Genomic DNA, 19808 nt, shown 5'->3' with positions numbered 1-19808 from the left:
TCATCTAAATGTTGATAAAATGTTGCAAAACACTGAGTGGGAAAAAGTGCTTGCCCAAGGCAAGAACCTGTATCTACAGCCATTGCAAACATGAACCATCAAGGAAGTCGCTCTTACTCATTTGGCAAAGGCACTAGATGCTATGTGCCCTCCCAGAGTGTTTTTTGGGTGTCTTGGCTCACTAGTTTTCACTGCTTTCTTTAGCCTTAAACAGAAAAGCAAGCCTCACACGTACAAGCCCAGTCCATGAAAACTAACAGCAGAGTGGCGCAGCGGAAGCGTGCTGGGCCCATAACCCAGAGGTCGATGGATCGAAACCATCCTCTGCTAATTGATGTCCATCTTTATTGGTCTGTGGTGTGTCCTTTGGATCAGTCTGACCTTATGTGCCAAGGGTAGATCGCGCAACCTTCAGATTCCCCATAATTGAGCAAACATCTGCAAGTATCCAGCACATTGGCCTCCCCAATAGCACCACATCTTCCTGAAAGGTAGTGTGGCCAAGTGGTCTAAGGCTCCAGTCTCTCAGGAGGCGTGGGTTCAAATCCCACCACTGCCATTTGACAAGGACAACTGTGTCCTCACATATTTGTGTGTGATAGACTATTTACATAAATAACCTCCAAATGTTGATGCAAAACACTGAGTGGGAAAAAGTGCTTGCCAAAGGCAAGAACCTGTATCTACATCCATTTAAAACATTAACAAGGACTGCCATCACTGCCATAAAACATTGACAAGGACTGCCATCTCTTCATGTCATCTAAATGTTGCAAAACACTGAGTGGGAAAAAGTGCTTGACCAAGGCAAGAACCTGTATCTACAGCCATTGCAAACATGAACCATCAAGGAAGTCGCTCTTACTCATTTGGCAAAGGCACTAGATGCTATGTGCCCTCCCAGAGTGTTTTTTGGGTGTCTTGGCTCACTAGTTTTCACTGCTTTCTTTAGCCTTAAACAGAAAAGCAAGCCTCACACGTACAAGCCCAGTCCATGAAAACTAAGAGCAGAGTGGCGCAGCGGAAGCGTGCTGGGCCCATAACCCAGAGGTCGATGGATCGAAACCATCCTCTGCTAATTGATGTCCATCTTTATTGGTCTGTGGTGTGTCCTTTGGATCAGTCTGACCTTATGTGCCAAGGGTAGCTCACGCAACCTTCAGATTCCCCATAATTGAGCAGACATCTGCAAGTATCCAGCACATTGGCCTCCCCAGTCTCTCAGGAGGCGTGGGTTCAAATCCCACCACTGCCATTTGACAAGGACAACTGTGTCCTCACATATTTGTGTGTGATAGACTATTTACATAAATAACCTCCAAATGTTGTTGCAAAACACTGAGTGGGAAAAAGTGCTTGACCAAGGCAAGAACCTGTATCTACAGCCATTGCAAACATGAACCATCAAGGAAGTCGCTCTTACTCATTTGGCAAAGGCACTAGATGCTATGTGCCCTCCCAGAGTGTTTTTTGGGTGTCTTGGCTCACTAGTTTTCACTGCTTTCTTTAGCCTTAAACAGAAAAGCAAGCCTCACACGTACAAGCCCAGTCCATGAAAACTAAGAGCAGAGTGGCGCAGCGGAAGCGTGCTGGGCCCATAACCCAGAGGTCGATGGATCAAAACCATCCTCTGCTAATTGATGTCCATCTTTATTGGTCTGTGGTGTGTCCTTTGGATCAGTCTGACCTTATGTGCCAAGGGTAGATCGCGCAACCTTCAGATTCCCCATAATTGAGCAAACATCTGCAAGTATCCAGCACATTGGCCTCCCCAATAGCACCACATCTTCCTGAAAGGTAGTGTGGCCAAGTGGTCTAAGGCTCCAGTCTCTCAGGAGGCGTGGGTTCAAATCCCACCACTGCCATTTGACAAGGACAACTGTGTCCTCACATATTTGTGTGTGATAGACTATTTACATAAATAACCTCCAAATGTTGATGCAAAACACTGAGTGGGAAAAAGTGCTTGCCAAAGGCAAGAACCTGTATCTACATCCATTTAAAACATTAACAAGGACTGCCATCACTGCCATAAAACATTGACAAGGACTGCCATCTCTTCATGTCATCTAAATGTTGATAAAATGTTGCAAAACACTGAGTGGGAAAAAGTGCTTGACCAAGGCAAGAACCTGTATCTACAGCCATTGCAAACATGAACCATCAAGGAAGTCGCTCTTACTCATTTGGCAAAGGCACTAGATGCTATGTGCCCTCCCAGAGTATTTTTTGGGTGTCTTGGCTCACTAGTTTTCACTGCTTTCTTTAGCCTTAAACAGAAAAGCAAGCCTCACACGTACAAGCCCAGTACATGAAAACTAACAGTAGAGTGGCGCAGCGGAAGCGTGCTGGGCCCATAACCCAGAGGTCAATGGATCGAAACCATCCTCTGCTAATTGATGTCCATCTTTATTGGTCTGTGGTGTGTCCTTTGGATCAGTCTGACCTTATGTGCCAAGGGTAGCTCACGCAACCTTCAGATTCCCCATAATTGAGCAGACATCTGCAAGTATCCAGCACATTGGCCTCCCCAATAGCACCACATCTTCCTGAAAGGTAGTGTGGCCAAGTGGTCTAAGGCTCCAGTCTCTCAGGAGGCGTGGGTTCAAATCCCACCACTGCCATTTGACAAGGACAACTGTGTCCTCACATATTTGTGTGTGATAGACTATTTACATAAATAACCTCCAAATGTTGATGCAAAACACTGAGTGGGAAAAAGTGCTTGCCAAAGGCAAGAACCTGTATCTACATCCATTTAAAACATTAACAAGGACTGCCATCACTGCCATAAAACATTGACAAGGACTGCCATCTCTTCATGTCATCTAAATGTTGATAAAATGTTGCAAAACACTGAGTGGGAAAAAGTGCTTGACCAAGGCAAGAACCTGTATCTACAGCCATTGCAAACATGAACCATCAAGGAAGTCGCTCTTACTCATTTGGCAAAGGCACTAGATGCTATGTGCCCTCCCAGAGTGTTTTTTGGGTCTCTTGGCTCACTAGTTTTCACTGCTTTCTTTAGCCTTAAACAGAAAAGCAAGCCTCACACGTACAAGCCCAGTCCATGAAAACTAACAGCAGAGTGGCGCAGCGGAAGCGTGCTGGGCCCATAACCCAGAGGTCGATGGATCGAAACCATCCTCTGCTAATTGATGTCCATCTTTATTGGTCTGTGGTGTGTCCTTTGGATCAGTCTGACCTTATGTGCCAAGGGTAGCTCACGCAACCTTCAGATTCCCCATAATTGAGCAGACATCTGCAAGTATCCAGCACATTGGCCTCCCCAATAGCACCACATCTTCCTGAAAGGTAGTGTGGCCAAGTGGTCTAAGGCTCCAGTCTCTCAGGAGGCGTGGGTTCAAATCCCACCACTGCCATTTGACAAGGACAACTGTGTCCTCACATATTTGTGTGTGATAGACTATTTACATAAATAACCTCCAAATGTTGATGCAAAACACTGAGTGGGAAAAAGTGCTTGCCAAAGGCGAGAACCTGTATCTACATCCATTTAAAACATTAACAAGGACTGCCATCACTGCCATAATACATTGACAAGGACTGCCATCTCTTCATGTCATCTAAATGTTGATAAAATGTTGCAAAACACTGAGTGGGAAAAAGTGCTTGCCAAAGGCAAGAACCTGTATCTACAGCTATTGCAAACATGAACCATCAAGGAAGTCGCTCTTACTCATTTGGCAAAGGCACTAGATGCTATGTGCCCTCCCAGAGTGTTTTTTGGGTGTCTTGGCTCACTAGTTTTCACTGCTTTCTTTAGCCTTAAACAGAAAAGCAAGCCTCACACGTACAAGCCCAGTCCATGAAAACTAACAGCAGAGTGGCGCAGCGGAAGCGTGCTGGGCCCATAACCCAGAGGTTGATGGATCGAAACCATCCTCTGCTAATTGATGTCCATCTTTATTGGTCTGTGGTGTGTCCTTTGGATCAGTCTGACCTTATGTGCCAAGGGTAGCTCACGCAACCTTCAGATTCCCCATAATTGAGCAGACATCTGCAAGTATCCAGCACATTGGCCTCCCCAATAGCACCACATCTTCCTGAAAGGTAGTGTGGCCAAGTGGTCTAAGGCTCCAGTCTCTCAGGAGGTGTGGGTTCAAATCCCACCACTGCCATTTGACAAGAACAACTGTGTCCTCACATATTTGTGTGTGATAGACTATTTACATAAATAACCTCCAAATGTTGATGCAAAACACTGAGTGGGAAAAAGTGCTTGCCAAAGGCAAGAACCTGTATCTACATCCATTTAAAACATTAACAAGGACTGCCATCACTGCCATAAAACATTGACAAGGACTGCCATCTCTTCATGTCATCTAAATGTTGATAAAATGTTGCAAAACACTGAGTGGGAAAAAGTGCTTGACCAAGGCAAGAACCTGTATCTACAGCCATTGCAAACATGAACCATCAAGGAAGTCGCTCTTACTCATTTGGCAAAGGCACTAGATGCTATGTGCCCTCCCAGAGTATTTTTTGGGTGTCTTGGCTCACTAGTTTTCACTGCTTTCTTTAGCCTTAAACAGAAAAGCAAGCCTCACACGTACAAGCCCAGTACATGAAAACTAACAGTAGAGTGGCGCAGCGGAAGCGTGCTGGGCCCATAACCCAGAGGTCAATGGATCGAAACCATCCTCTGCTAATTGATGTCCATCTTTATTGGTCTGTGGTGTGTCCTTTGGATCAGTCTGACCTTATGTGCCAAGGGTAGCTCACGCAACCTTCAGATTCCCCATAATTGAGCAGACATCTGCAAGTATCCAGCACATCGGCCTCCCCAGTCTCTCAGGAGGCGTGGGTTCAAATCCCACCACTGCCATTTGACAAGGACAACTGTGTCCTCACATATTTGTGTGTGATAGACTATTTACATAAATAACCTCCAAATGTTGATGCAAAACACTGAGTGGGAAAAAGTGCTTGCCAAAGGCAAGAACCTGTATCTACATCCATTTAAAACATTAACAAGGACTGCCATCACTGCCATAAAACATTGACAAGGACTGCCATCTCTTCATGTCATCTAAATGTTGATAAAATGTTGCAAAACACTGAGTGGGAAAAAGTGCTTGACCAAGGCAAGAACCTGTATCTACAGCCATTGCAAACATGAACCATCAAGGAAGTCGCTCTTACTCATTTGGCAAAGGCACTAGATGCTATGTGCCCTCCCAGAGTGTTTTTTGGGTGTCTTGGCTCACTAGTTTTCACTGCTTTCTTTAGCCTTAAACAGAAAAGCAAGCCTCACACGTACAAGCCCAGTACATGAAAACTAACAGTAGAGTGGCGCAGCGGAAGCGTGCTGGGCCCATAACCCAGAGGTCAATGGATCGAAACCATCCTCTGCTAATTGATGTCCATCTTTATTGGTCTGTGGTGTGTCCTTTGGATCAGTCTGACCTTATGTGCCAAGGGTAGCTCACGCAACCTTCAGATTCCCCATAATTGAGCAGACATCTGCAAGTATCCAGCACATTGGCCTCCCCAGTCTCTCAGGAGGCGTGGGTTCAAATCCCACCACTGCCATTTGACAAGGACAACTGTGTCCTCACATATTTGTGTGTGATAGACTATTTACATAAATAACCTCCAAATGTTGATGCAAAACACTGAGTGGGAAAAAGTGCTTGACCAAGGCAAGAACCTGTATCTACAGCCATTGCAAACATGAACCATCAAGGAAGTCGCTCTTACTCATTTGGCAAAGGCACTAGATGCTATGTGCCCTCCCAGAGTGTTTTTTGGGTGTCTTGGCTCACTAGTTTTCACTGCTTTCTTTAGCCTTAAACAGAAAAGCAAGCCTCACACGTAGAAGCCCAGTACATGAAAACTAACAGTAGAGTGGCGCAGCGGAAGCGTGCTGGGCCCATAACCCAGAGGTCGATGGATCGAAACCATCCTCTGCTAATTGATGTCCATCTTTATTGGTCTGTGGTGTGTCCTTTGGATCAGTCTGACCTTATGTGCCAAGGGTAGATCGCGCAACCTTCAGATTCCCCATAATTGAGCAAACATCTGCAAGTATCCAGCACATTGGCCTCCCCAATAGCACCAAATCTTCCTGAAAGGTAGTGTGGCCGAGTGGTCTAAGGCTCCAGTCTCTCAGGAGGCATGGGTTCAAATCCCACCACTGCCATTTGACAAGGACAACTGTGTCCTCACATATTTGTGTGTGATAGACTATTTACATAAATAACCTCCAAATGTTGATGCAAAACACTGAGTGGGAAAAAGTGCTTGCCAAAGGCAAGAACCTGTATCTACATCCATTTAAAACATTAACAAGGACTGCCATCACTGCCATAATACATTGACAAGGACTGCCATCTCTTCATGTCATCTAAATGTTGATAAAATGTTGCAAAACACTGAGTGGGAAAAAGTGCTTGACCAAGGCAAGAACCTGTATCTACAGCCATTGCAAACATGAACCATCAAGGAAGTCGCTCTTACTCATTTGGCAAAGGCACTAGATGCTATGTGCCCTCCCAGAGTGTTTTTTGGGTGTCTTGGCTCACTAGTTTTCACTGCTTTCTTTAGCCTTAAACAGAAAAGCAAGCCTCACACGTACAAGCCCAGTCCATGAAAACTAACAGCAGAGTGGCGCAGCGGAAGCGTGCTGGGCCCATAACCCAGAGGTCGATGGATCGAAACCATCCTCTGCTAATTGATGTCCATCTTTATTGGTCTGTGGTGTGTCCTTTGGATCAGTCTGAGCTTATGTGCCAAGGGTTGCTCACGCAACCTTCAGATTCCCCATAATTGAGCAGACATCTGCAAGTATCCAGCACATTGGCCTCCCCAATAGCACCACGTCTTCCTGAAAGGTAGTGTGGCCGAGTGGTCTAAGGCGCTGGATTTAGGCTCCAGTCTCTCAGGAGGCGTGGGTTCAAATCCCACCACTGCCATTTGACAAGGACAACTGTGTCCTCACATATTTGTGTGTGATAGACTATTTAAATAACCTCCAAATGTTGATGCAAAACACTGAGTGGGAAAAAGTGCTTGCCAAAGGCAAGAACCTGTATCTACATCCATTTAAAACATTAACAAGGACTGCCATCACTGCCATAATACATTGACAAGGACTGCCATCTCTTCATGTCATCTAAATGTTGATAAAATGTTGCAAAACACTGAGTGGGAAAAAGTGCTTGACCAAGGCAAGAACCTGTATCTACAGCCATTGAAAACATGAATCATCAAGGAAGTCGCTCTTACTCATTTGGCAAAGGCACTAGATGCTATGTGCCCTCCCAGAGTGTTTTTTGGGTGTCTTGGCTCACTAGTTTTCACTGCTTTCTTTAGCCTTAAACAGAAAAGCAAGCCTCACACGTACAAGCCCAGTCCATGAAAACTAACAGCAGAGTGGCGCAGCGGAAGCGTGCTGGGCCCATAACCCAGAGGTCGATGGATCGAAACCATCCTCTGCTAATTGATGTCCATCTTTATTGGTCTGTGGTGTGTCCTTTGGATCAGTCTGACCTTATGTGCCAAGGGTAGCTCACGCAACCTTCAGATTCCCCATAATTGAGCAGACATCTGCAAGTATCCAGCACATTGGCCTCCCCAAAAGCACCACGTCTTCCTGAAAGGTAGTGTGGCCGAGTGGTCTAAGGCGCTGGATTTAGGCTCCAGTCTCTCAGGAGGCGTGGGTTCAAATCCCACCACTGCCATTTGACAAGGACAACTGTGTCCTCACATATTTGTGTGTGATAGACTATTTACATAAATAACCTCCAAATGTTGATGCAAAACACTGAGTGGGAAAAAGTGCTTGCCAAGGCAAGAACCTGTATCTACAGCCATTGAAAACATGAATCATCAAGGAAGTCGCTCTTACTCATTTGGCAAAGGCACTAGATGCTATGTGCCCTCCCAGAGTGTTTTTTGGGTGTCTTGGCTCACTAGTTTTCACTGCTTTCTTTAGCCTTAAACAGAAAAGCAAGCCTCACACGTACAAGCCCAGTCCATGAAAACTAACAGCAGAGTGGCGCAGCGGAAGTGTGCTGGGCCCATAACCCAGAGGTCGATGGATCGAAACCATCCTCTGCTAATTGATGTCCATCTTTATTGGTCTGTGGTGTGTCCTTTGGATCAGTCTGACCTTATGTGCCAAGGGTAGCTCACGCAACCTTCAGATTCCCCATAATTGAGCAGACATCTGCAAGTATCCAGCACATTGGCCTCCCCAAAAGCACCACGTCTTCCTGAAAGGTAGTGTGGCCGAGTGGTCTAAGGCGCTGGATTTAGGCTCCAGTCTCTCAGGAGGCGTGGGTTCAAATCCCACCACTGCCATTTGACAAGGACAACTGTGTCCTCACATATTTGTGTGTGATAGACTATTTACATAAATAACCTCCAAATGTTGATGCAAAACACTGAGTGGGAAAAAGTGCTTGCCAAAGGCAAGAACCTGTATCTACATCCATTTAAAACATTAACAAGGACTGCCATCACTGCCATAAAACATTGACAAGGACTGCCATCTCTTCATGTCATCTAAATGTTGATAAAATGTTGCAAAACACTGAGTGGGAAAAAGTGCTTGACCAAGGCAAGAACCTGTATCTACAGCCATTGAAAACATGAATCATCAAGGAAGTCGCTCTTACTCATTTGGCAAAGGCACTAGATGCTATGTGCCCTCTCAGAGTGTTTTTTGGGTGTCTTGGCTCACTAGTTTTCACTGCTTTCTTTAGCCTTAAACAGAAAAGCAAGCCTCACACGTACAAGCCCAGTCCATGAAAACTAAGAGCAGAGTGGCGCAGCGGAAGCGTGCTGGGCCCATAACCCAGAGGTCGATGGATCGAAACCATCCTCTGCTAATTGATGTCCATCTTTATTGGTCTGTGGTGTGTCCTTTGGATCAGTCTGACCTTATGTGCCAAGGGTAGCTCACGCAACCTTCAGATTCCCCATAATTGAGCAGACATCTGCAAGTATCCAGCACATTGGCCTCCCCAATAGCACCACATCTTCCTGAAAGGTAGTGTGGCCAAGTGGTCTAAGGCTCCAGTCTCTCAGGAGGCGTGGGTTCAAATCCCACCACTGCCATTTGACAAGAACAACTGTGTCCTCACATATTTGTGTGTGATAGACTATTTACATAAATAACCTCCAAATGTTGATGCAAAACACTGAGTGGGAAAAAGTGCTTGCCAAAGGCAAGAACCTGTATCTACATCCATTTAAAACATTAACAAGGACTGCCATCACTGCCATAAAACATTGACAAGGACTGCCATCTCTTCATGTCATCTAAATGTTGATAAAATGTTGCAAAACACTGAGTGGGAAAAAGTGCTTGACCAAGGCAAGAACCTGTATCTACAGCCATTGCAAACATGAACCATCAAGGAAGTCGCTCTTACTCATTTGGCAAAGGCACTAGATGCTATGTGCCCTCCCAGAGTATTTTTTGGGTGTCTTGGCTCACTAGTTTTCACTGCTTTCTTTAGCCTTAAACAGAAAAGCAAGCCTCACACGTACAAGCCCAGTACATGAAAACTAACAGTAGAGTGGCGCAGCGGAAGCGTGCTGGGCCCATAACCCAGAGGTCAATGGATCGAAACCATCCTCTGCTAATTGATGTCCATCTTTATTGGTCTGTGGTGTGTCCTTTGGATCAGTCTGACCTTATGTGCCAAGGGTAGCTCACGCAACCTTCAGATTCCCCATAATTGAGCAGACATCTGCAAGTATCCAGCACATTGGCCTCCCCAGTCTCTCAGGAGGCGTGGGTTCAAATCCCACCACTGCCATTTGACAAGGACAACTGTGTCCTCACATATTTGTGTGTGATAGACTATTTACATAAATAACCTCCAAATGTTGATGCAAAACACTGAGTGGGAAAAAGTGCTTGCCAAAGGCAAGAACCTGTATCTACATCCATTTAAAACATTAACAAGGACTGCCATCACTGCCATAAAACATTGACAAGGACTGCCATCTCTTCATGTCATCTAAATGTTGATAAAATGTTGCAAAACACTGAGTGGGAAAAAGTGCTTGACCAAGGCAAGAACCTGTATCTACAGCCATTGCAAACATGAACCATCAAGGAAGTCGCTCTTACTCATTTGGCAAAGGCACTAGATGCTATGTGCCCTCCCAGAGTGTTTTTTGGGTGTCTTGGCTCACTAGTTTTCACTGCTTTCTTTAGCCTTAAACAGAAAAGCAAGCCTCACACGTACAAGCCCAGTACATGAAAACTAACAGTAGAGTGGCGCAGCGGAACCGTGCTGGGCCCATAACCCAGAGGTCAATGGATCGAAACCATCCTCTGCTAATTGATGTCCATCTTTATTGGTCTGTGGTGTGTCCTTTGGATCAGTCTGACCTTATGTGCCAAGGGTAGCTCACGCAACCTTCAGATTCCCCATAATTGAGCAGACATCTGCAAGTATCCAGCACATTGGCCTCCCCAGTCTCTCAGGAGGCGTGGGTTCAAATCCCACCACTGCCATTTGACAAGGACAACTGTGTCCTCACATATTTGTGTGTGATAGACTATTTACATAAATAACCTCCAAATGTTGATGCAAAACACTGAGTGGGAAAAAGTGCTTGCCAAAGGCAAGAACCTGTATCTACATCCATTTAAAACATTAACAAGGACTGCCATCACTGCCATAAAACATTGACAAGGACTGCCATCTCTTCATGTCATCTAAATGTTGATAAAATGTTGCAAAACACTGAGTGGGAAAAAGTGCTTGACCAAGGCAAGAACCTGTATCTACAGCCATTGAAAACATGAATCATCAAGGAAGTCGCTCTTACTCATTTGGCAAAGGCACTAGATGCTATGTGCCCTCTCAGAGTGTTTTTTGGGTGTCTTGGCTCACTAGTTTTCACTGCTTTCTTTAGCCTTAAACAGAAAAGCAAGCCTCACACGTACAAGCCCAGTCCATGAAAACTAACAGCAGAGTGGCGCAGCGGAAGCGTGCTGGGCCCATAACCCAGAGGTCGATGGATCGAAACCATCCTCTTCTAATTGATGTCCATCTTTATTGGTCTGTGGTGTGTCCTTTGGATCAGTCTGACCTTATGTGCCAAGGGTAGCTCGCGCAACCTTCAGATTCCCCATAATTGAGCAAACATCTGCAAGTATCCAGCACATTGGCCTCCCCAATAGCACCACATCTTCCTGAAAGATAGTGTGGCCGAGTGGTCAAAGGCGCTGGATTTAGGCTCCAGTCTCTCAGGAGGTGTGGGTTCAAATCCCACCACTGCCATTTGACAAGGACAACTGTGTCCTCACATATTTGTGTGTGATAGACTATTTACATAAATAACCTCCAAATGTTGATGCAAAACACTGAGTGGGAAAAAGTGCTTGCCAAAGGCAAGAACCTGTATCTACATCCATTTAAAACATTAACAAGGACTGCCATCACTGCCATAAAACATTGACAAGGACTGCCATCTCTTCATGTCATCTAAATGTTGATAAAATGTTGCAAAACACTGAGTGGGAAAAAGTGCTTGACCAAGGCAAGAACCTGTATCTACAGCCATTGAAAACATGAATCATCAAGGAAGTCGCTCTTACTCATTTGGCAAAGGCACTAGATGCTATGTGCCCTCTCAGAGTGTTTTTTGGGTGTCTTGGCTCACTAGTTTTCACTGCTTTCTTTAGCCTTAAACAGAAAAGCAAGCCTCACACGTACAAGCCCAGTCCATGAAAACTAAGAGCAGAGTGGCGCAGCGGAAGCGTGCTGGGCCCATAACCCAGAGGTCGATGGATCGAAACCATCCTCTGCTAATTGATGTCCATCTTTATTGGTCTGTGGTGTGTCCTTTGGATCAGTCTGACCTTATGTGCCAAGGGTAGCTCGCGCAACCTTCAGATTCCCCATAATTGAGCAAACATCTGCAAGTATCCAGCACATTGGCCTCCCCAATAGCACCACATCTTCCTGAAAGATAGTGTGGCCGAGTGGTCAAAGGCGCTGGATTTAGGCTCCAGTCTCTCAGGAGGCGTTGGTTCAAATCCCTCCACTGCCATTTGACAAGGACAACTGTGTCCTCACATATTTGTGTGTGATAGACTATTTACATAAATAACCTCCAAATGTTGATGCAAAACACTGAGTGGGAAAAAGTGCTTGCCAAAGGCAAGAACCTGTATCTACATCCATTTAAAACATTAACAAGGACTGCCATCACTGCCATAAAACATTGGCAAGGAATGCCATCTCTTCATGTCATCTAAATGTTGATAAAATGTTGCAAAACACTGAGTGGGAATAGTGCTTGACAAAGGCAAGAACCTGTATCTACAGCCATTGCAAACATGAACCATCAAGGAAGTCGCTCTTACTCATTTGGCAAAGGCACTAGATGCTATGTGCCCTCCCAGAGTGTTTTTTGGGCGTCTTGGCTCACTAGTTTTCACTGCTTTCTTCAGTCTGACCTTATGTGCCAAGGGTAGCTCGCGCAACCTTCAGATTCCCCGTAATTGAGCAAACATCTGCAAGTATCCAGCACATTGGCCTCCCACATAGCACCAGGACTTCTCAAAAGGTAGTGTGGCCGAGTGGTCTAAGGCGCTGGATTAAGGCTCCAGTCTCTCAGGAGGCGTGGGTTCAAATCCCACCACTGCCATTTGACAAGGACAACTGTGTCCTCACATATTTGTGTGTGATAGACTATTTACATAAATTATCTCCAAATGTTGATGCAAAACACTGAGTGGGAAAAAGTGCTTGCCAAAGGCAAGAACCTGTATCTACATCCATTTAAAACATTAACAAGGACTGCCATCACTGCCATAAAACATTGACAAGGACTGCCATCTCTTCATGTCATGTAAATGTTGATAAAATGTTGCAAAACACTGAGTGGGAAAAAGTGCTTGCCAAAGGCAAGAACCTGTATCTACAGCCATTGAAAACATGAATCATCAAGGAAGTCGCTCTTACTCATTTGGCAAAGGCACTAGATGCTATGTGCCCTCCCAGAGTGTTTTTTGGGCGTCTTGGCTCACTAGTTTTCACTGCTTTCTTTAGCCTTAAACAGAAAAGCAAGCCTCACACGTACAAGCCCAGTCCATGAAAACTAAGAGCAGAGTGGCGCAGCGGAAGCGTGCTGGGCCCATAACCCAGAGGTCGATGGATAGAAACCATCCTCTGCTAATTGATGTCCATCTTTATTGGTCTGTGGTGTGTCCTTTGGATCAGTCTGACCTTATGTGCCAAGGGTAGATCGCGCAACCTTCAGATTCCCCATAATTGAGCAAACATCTGCAAGTATCCAGCACATTGGCCTCCCACATAGCACCAGGTCTTCCTGAAAGGTAGTGTGGCCAAGTTGTCTAATGCTCCAGTCTCTCAGGAGGCGTGGGTTCAAATCCCACCACTGCCATTTGACAAGGACAACTGTGTCCTCACATATTTGTGTGTGATAGACTATTTACATAAATAACCTCCAAATGTTGATGCAAAACACTGAGTGGGAAAAAGTGCTTGCCAAAGGCAAGAACCTGTATCTACATCCGTTTAAAACATTAACAAGGACTGCCATCACTGCCATAAAACATAGACAAGGACTGCCATCTCTTCATGTCATCTAAATGTTGATAAAATGTTGCAAAACACTGAGTGGGAAAAAGTGCTTGACCAAGGCAAGAACCTGTATCTACAGCCATTGAAAACATGAACCATCAAGGAAGTCGCTCTTACTCATTTGGCAAAGGCACTAGATGCTATGTGCCCTCTCAGAGTGTTTTTTGGGTGTCTTGGCTCACTAGTTTTCACTGCTTTCTTTAGCCTTAAACAGAAAAGCAAGCCTCACACGTACAAGCCCAGTCCCTGAAAACTAACAGCGGAGTGGCGCAGCGGAAGCGTGCTGGGCCCATAACCCAGAGGTCGATGGATAGAAACCATCCTCTGCTAATTGATGTCCATCTTTATTGGTCTGTGGTGTGTCCTTTGGATCAGTCTGACCTTATGTTCCAAGGGTAGATCGCGCAACCTTCAGATTCCCCATAATTGAGCAAACATCTGCAAGTATCCAGCACATTGGCCTCCCCAATAGCACCACATCTTCCTGAAAGGTAGTGTGGCCGAGTGGTCTAAGGCTCCAGTCTCTCAGGAGGCGTGGGTTCAAATCCCACCACTGCCATTTGACAAGGACAACTGTGTCCTCACATATTTGTGTGTGATAGACTATTTACATAAATAACCTCCAAATGTTGATGCAAAACACTGAGTGGGAAAAAGTGCTTGCCAAAGGCAAGAACCTGTATCTACATCCATTTAAAACATTAACAAGGACTGCCATCACTGCCATAAAACATTGACAAGGACTGCCATCTCTTCATGTCATCTAAATGTTGATAAAATGTTGCAAAACACTGAGTGGGAAAAAGTGCTTGACCAAGGCAAGAACCTGTATCTACAGCCATTGCAAACATGAACCATCAAGGAAGTCGCTCTTACTCATTTGGCAAAGGCACTAGATGCTATGTGCCCTCCCAGAGTGTTTTTTGGGTGTCTTGGCTCACTAGTTTTCACTGCTTTCTTTAGCCTTAAACAGAAAAGCAAGCCTCACACGTACAAGCCCAGTACATGAAAACTAACAGTAGAGTGGCGCAGCGGAACCGTGCTGGGCCCATAACCCAGAGGTCAATGGATCGAAACCATCCTCTGCTAATTGATGTCCATCTTTATTGGTCTGTGGTGTGTCCTTTGGATCAGTCTGACCTTATGTGCCAAGGGTAGCTCACGCAACCTTCAGATTCCCCATAATTGAGCAGACATCTGCAAGTATCCAGCACATTGGCCTCCCCAGTCTCTCAGGAGGCGTGGGTTCAAATCCCACCACTGCCATTTGACAAGGACAACTGTGTCCTCACATATTTGTGTGTGATAGACTATTTACATAAATAACCTCCAAATGTTGATGCAAAACACTGAGTGGGAAAAAGTGCTTGCCAAAGGCAAGAACCTGTATCTACATCCATTTAAAACATTAACAAGGACTGCCATCACTGCCATAAAACATTGACAAGGACTGCCATCTCTTCATGTCATCTAAATGTTGATAAAATGTTGCAAAACACTGAGTGGGAAAAAGTGCTTGACCAAGGCAAGAACCTGTATCTACAGCCATTGAAAACATGAATCATCAAGGAAGTCGCTCTTACTCATTTGGCAAAGGCACTAGATGCTATGTGCCCTCTCAGAGTGTTTTTTGGGTGTCTTGGCTCACTAGTTTTCACTGCTTTCTTTAGCCTTAAACAGAAAAGCAAGCCTCACACGTACAAGCCCAGTCCATGAAAACTAACAGCAGAGTGGCGCAGCGGAAGCGTGCTGGGCCCATAACCCAGAGGTCGATGGATCGAAACCATCCTCTTCTAATTGATGTCCATCTTTATTGGTCTGTGGTGTGTCCTTTGGATCAGTCTGACCTTATGTGCCAAGGGTAGCTCGCGCAACCTTCAGATTCCCCATAATTGAGCAAACATCTGCAAGTATCCAGCACATTGGCCTCCCCAATAGCACCACATCTTCCTGAAAGATAGTGTGGCCGAGTGGTCAAAGGCGCTGGATTTAGGCTCCAGTCTCTCAGGAGGTGTGGGTTCAAATCCCACCACTGCCATTTGACAAGGACAACTGTGTCCTCACATATTTGTGTGTGATAGACTATTTACATAAATAACCTCCAAATGTTGATGCAAAACACTGAGTGGGAAAAAGTGCTTGCCAAAGGCAAGAACCTGTATCTACATCCATTTAAAACATTAACAAGGACTGCCATCACTGCCATAAAACATTGACAAGGACTGCCATCTCTTCATGTCATCTAAATGTTGATAAAATGTTGCAAAACACTGAGTGGGAAAAAGTGCTTGACCAAGGCAAGAACCTGTATCTACAGCCATTGAAAACATGAATCATCAAGGAAGTCGCTCTTACTCATTTGGCAAAGGCACTAGATGCTATGTGCCCTCTCAGAGTGTTTTTTGGGTGTCTTGGCTCACTAGTTTTCACTGCTTTCTTTAGCCTTAAACAGAAAAGCAAGCCTCACACGTACAAGCCCAGTCCATGAAAACTAACAGCAGAGTGGCGCAGCGGAAGCGTGCTGGGCCCATAACCCAGAGGTCGATGGATCGAAACCATCCTCTTCTAATTGATGTCCATCTTTATTGGTCTGTGGTGTGTCCTTTGGATCAGTCTGACCTTATGTGCCAAGGGTAGCTCGCGCAACCTTCAGATTCCCCATAATTGAGCAAACATCTGCAAGTATCCAGCACATTGGCCTCCCCAATAGCACCACATCTTCCTGAAAGATAGTGTGGCCGAGTGGTCAAAGGCGCTGGATTTAGGCTCCAGTCTCTCAGGAGGTGTGGGTTCAAATCCCACCACTGCCATTTGACAAGGACAACTGTGTCCTCACATATTTGTGTGTGATAGACTATTTACATAAATAACCTCCAAATGTTGATGCAAAACACTGAGTGGGAAAAAGTGCTTGCCAAAGGCAAGAACCTGTATCTACATCCATTTAAAACATTAACAAGGACTGCCATCACTGCCATAAAACATTGACAAGGACTGCCATCTCTTCATGTCATCTAAATGTTGATAAAATGTTGCAAAACACTGAGTGGGAAAAAGTGCTTGACCAAGGCAAGAACCTGTATCTACAGCCATTGAAAACATGAATCATCAAGGAAGTCGCTCTTACTCATTTGGCAAAGGCACTAGATGCTATGTGCCCTCTCAGAGTGTTTTTTGGGTGTCTTGGCTCACTAGTTTTCACTGCTTTCTTTAGCCTTAAACAGAAAAGCAAGCCTCACACGTACAAGCCCAGTCCATGAAAACTAAGAGCAGAGTGGCGCAGCGGAAGCGTGCTGGGCCCATAACCCAGAGGTCGATGGATCGAAACCATCCTCTGCTAATTGATGTCCATCTTTATTGGTCTGTGGTGTGTCCTTTGGATCAGTCTGACCTTATGTGCCAAGGGTAGCTCGCGCAACCTTCAGATTCCCCATAATTGAGCAAACATCTGCAAGTATCCAGCACATTGGCCTCCCCAATAGCACCACATCTTCCTGAAAGATAGTGTGGCCGAGTGGTCAAAGGCGCTGGATTTAGGCTCCAGTCTCTCAGGAGGCGTTGGTTCAAATCCCTCCACTGCCATTTGACAAGGACAACTGTGTCCTCACATATTTGTGTGTGATAGACTATTTACATAAATAACCTCCAAATGTTGATGCAAAACACTGAGTGGGAAAAAGTGCTTGCCAAAGGCAAGAACCTGTATCTACATCCATTTAAAACATTAACAAGGACTGCCATCACTGCCATAAAACATTGGCAAGGAATGCCATCTCTTCATGTCATCTAAATGTTGATAAAATGTTGCAAAACACTGAGTGGGAATAGTGCTTGACAAAGGCAAGAACCTGTATCTACAGCCATTGCAAACATGAACCATCAAGGAAGTCGCTCTTACTCATTTGGCAAAGGCACTAGATGCTATGTGCCCTCCCAGAGTGTTTTTTGGGCGTCTTGGCTCACTAGTTTTCACTGCTTTCTTCAGTCTGACCTTATGTGCCAAGGGTAGCTCGCGCAACCTTCAGATTCCCCGTAATTGAGCAAACATCTGCAAGTATCCAGCACATTGGCCTCCCACATAGCACCAGGACTTCTCAAAAGGTAGTGTGGCCGAGTGGTCTAAGGCGCTGGATTAAGGCTCCAGTCTCTCAGGAGGCGTGGGTTCAAATCCCACCACTGCCATTTGACAAGGACAACTGTGTCCTCACATATTTGTGTGTGATAGACTATTTACATAAATTATCTCCAAATGTTGATGCAAAACACTGAGTGGGAAAAAGTGCTTGCCAAAGGCAAGAACCTGTATCTACATCCATTTAAAACATTAACAAGGACTGCCATCACTGCCATAAAACATTGACAAGGACTGCCATCTCTTCATGTCATGTAAATGTTGATAAAATGTTGCAAAACACTGAGTGGGAAAAAGTGCTTGCCAAAGGCAAGAACCTGTATCTACAGCCATTGAAAACATGAATCATCAAGGAAGTCGCTCTTACTCATTTGGCAAAGGCACTAGATGCTATGTGCCCTCCCAGAGTGTTTTTTGGGCGTCTTGGCTCACTAGTTTTCACTGCTTTCTTTAGCCTTAAACAGAAAAGCAAGCCTCACACGTACAAGCCCAGTCCATGAAAACTAAGAGCAGAGTGGCGCAGCGGAAGCGTGCTGGGCCCATAACCCAGAGGTCGATGGATAGAAACCATCCTCTGCTAATTGATGTCCATCTTTATTGGTCTGTGGTGTGTCCTTTGGATCAGTCTGACCTTATGTGCCAAGGGTAGATCGCGCAACCTTCAGATTCCCCATAATTGAGCAAACATCTGCAAGTATCCAGCACATTGGCCTCCCACATAGCACCAGGTCTTCCTGAAAGGTAGTGTGGCCAAGTTGTCTAATGCTCCAGTCTCTCAGGAGGCGTGGGTTCAAATCCCACCACTGCCATTTGACAAGGACAACTGTGTCCTCACATATTTGTGTGTGATAGACTATTTACATAAATAACCTCCAAATGTTGATGCAAAACACTGAGTGGGAAAAAGTGCTTGCCAAAGGCAAGAACCTGTATCTACATCCGTTTAAAACATTAACAAGGACTGCCATCACTGCCATAAAACATAGACAAGGACTGCCATCTCTTCATGTCATCTAAATGTTGATAAAATGTTGCAAAACACTGAGTGGGAAAAAGTGCTTGACCAAGGCAAGAACCTGTATCTACAGCCATTGAAAACATGAACCATCAAGGAAGTCGCTCTTACTCATTTGGCAAAGGCACTAGATGCTATGTGCCCTCTCAGAGTGTTTTTTGGGTGTCTTGGCTCACTAGTTTTCACTGCTTTCTTTAGCCTTAAACAGAAAAGCAAGCCTCACACGTACAAGCCCAGTCCCTGAAAACTAACAGCGGAGTGGCGCAGCGGAAGCGTGCTGGGCCCATAACCCAGAGGTCGATGGATAGAAACCATCCTCTGCTAATTGATGTCCATCTTTATTGGTCTGTGGTGTGTCCTTTGGATCAGTCTGACCTTATGTTCCAAGGGTAGATCGCGCAACCTTCAGATTCCCCATAATTGAGCAAACATCTGCAAGTATCCAGCACATTGGCCTCCCCAATAGCACCACATCTTCCTGAAAGGTAGTGTGGCCGAGTGGTCTAAGGCTCCAGTCTCTCAGGAGGCGTGGGTTCAAATCCCACCACTGCCATTTGACAAGGACAACTGTGTCCTCACATATTTGTGTGTGATAGACTATTTACATAAATAACCTCCAAATGTTGATGCAAAACACTGAGTGGGAAAAAGTGCTTGCCAAAGGCAAGAACCTGTATCTACATCCATTTAAAACATTAACAAGGACTGCCATCACTGCCATAAAACATTGGCAAGGAATGCCATCTCTTCATGTCATCTAAATGTTGATAAAATGTTGCAAAACACTGAGTGGGAATAGTGCTTGACAAAGGCAAGAACCTGTATCTACAGCCATTGCAAACATGAACCATCAAGGAAGTCGCTCTTACTCATTTGGCAAAGGCACTAGATGCTATGTGCCCTCCCAGAGTGTTTTTTGGGCGTCTTGGCTCACTAGTTTTCACTGCTTTCTTCAGTCTGACCTTATGTGCCAAGGGTAGCTCGCGCAACCTTCAGATTCCCCATAATTGAGCAAACATCTGCAAGTATCCAGCACATTGGCCTCCCACATAGCACC

General features: G+C 45.2%; 16 non-coding genes across 16 annotated transcripts; all 16 read left to right on the top strand.

Annotated features, from left to right (window-relative positions):
• The first annotated feature begins 258 nt into the window (after positions 1-258).
• trnam-cau (transfer RNA methionine (anticodon CAU)) lies at positions 259-330 on the top strand. Its single transcript has one exon. It is a non-coding gene; the product is annotated as a tRNA-Met (tRNA).
• Positions 331-1006: 676 nt separating this feature from the next.
• Positions 1007-1078, top strand: trnam-cau (transfer RNA methionine (anticodon CAU)). The gene has a single exon. It is a non-coding gene; the product is annotated as a tRNA-Met (tRNA).
• A 2004-nt stretch (positions 1079-3082) lies between these two features.
• On the top strand, positions 3083-3154 carry trnam-cau (transfer RNA methionine (anticodon CAU)). The gene has a single exon. It is a non-coding gene; the product is annotated as a tRNA-Met (tRNA).
• Positions 3155-6624: 3470 nt separating this feature from the next.
• trnam-cau (transfer RNA methionine (anticodon CAU)) lies at positions 6625-6696 on the top strand. The gene has a single exon. It is a non-coding gene; the product is annotated as a tRNA-Met (tRNA).
• A 160-nt stretch (positions 6697-6856) lies between these two features.
• Positions 6857-6938, top strand: trnal-uag (transfer RNA leucine (anticodon UAG)). Its single transcript has one exon. It is a non-coding gene; the product is annotated as a tRNA-Leu (tRNA).
• Positions 6939-7392: 454 nt separating this feature from the next.
• trnam-cau (transfer RNA methionine (anticodon CAU)) lies at positions 7393-7464 on the top strand. The gene has a single exon. It is a non-coding gene; the product is annotated as a tRNA-Met (tRNA).
• A 160-nt stretch (positions 7465-7624) lies between these two features.
• trnal-uag (transfer RNA leucine (anticodon UAG)) lies at positions 7625-7706 on the top strand. The gene has a single exon. It is a non-coding gene; the product is annotated as a tRNA-Leu (tRNA).
• Positions 7707-8246: 540 nt separating this feature from the next.
• trnal-uag (transfer RNA leucine (anticodon UAG)) lies at positions 8247-8328 on the top strand. The gene has a single exon. It is a non-coding gene; the product is annotated as a tRNA-Leu (tRNA).
• Positions 8329-8786: 458 nt separating this feature from the next.
• trnam-cau (transfer RNA methionine (anticodon CAU)) lies at positions 8787-8858 on the top strand. The gene has a single exon. It is a non-coding gene; the product is annotated as a tRNA-Met (tRNA).
• Positions 8859-11191: 2333 nt separating this feature from the next.
• On the top strand, positions 11192-11273 carry trnal-uag (transfer RNA leucine (anticodon UAG)). The gene has a single exon. It is a non-coding gene; the product is annotated as a tRNA-Leu (tRNA).
• A 458-nt stretch (positions 11274-11731) lies between these two features.
• On the top strand, positions 11732-11803 carry trnam-cau (transfer RNA methionine (anticodon CAU)). The gene has a single exon. It is a non-coding gene; the product is annotated as a tRNA-Met (tRNA).
• A 760-nt stretch (positions 11804-12563) lies between these two features.
• trnal-aag (transfer RNA leucine (anticodon AAG)) lies at positions 12564-12645 on the top strand. The gene has a single exon. It is a non-coding gene; the product is annotated as a tRNA-Leu (tRNA).
• Positions 12646-15560: 2915 nt separating this feature from the next.
• On the top strand, positions 15561-15642 carry trnal-uag (transfer RNA leucine (anticodon UAG)). The gene has a single exon. It is a non-coding gene; the product is annotated as a tRNA-Leu (tRNA).
• A 690-nt stretch (positions 15643-16332) lies between these two features.
• Positions 16333-16414, top strand: trnal-uag (transfer RNA leucine (anticodon UAG)). The gene has a single exon. It is a non-coding gene; the product is annotated as a tRNA-Leu (tRNA).
• Positions 16415-16872: 458 nt separating this feature from the next.
• Positions 16873-16944, top strand: trnam-cau (transfer RNA methionine (anticodon CAU)). Its single transcript has one exon. It is a non-coding gene; the product is annotated as a tRNA-Met (tRNA).
• Positions 16945-17704: 760 nt separating this feature from the next.
• On the top strand, positions 17705-17786 carry trnal-aag (transfer RNA leucine (anticodon AAG)). Its single transcript has one exon. It is a non-coding gene; the product is annotated as a tRNA-Leu (tRNA).
• Positions 17787-19808: the final 2022 nt, after the last annotated feature.

Source organism: Labrus bergylta, chromosome 9, assembly GCF_963930695.1.
Source record: "Labrus bergylta chromosome 9, fLabBer1.1, whole genome shotgun sequence".
Classification (NCBI taxonomy): domain Eukaryota; kingdom Metazoa; phylum Chordata; class Actinopteri; order Labriformes; family Labridae; genus Labrus; species Labrus bergylta.
This window is presented reverse-complemented; position numbering and strand designations above follow the sequence as displayed.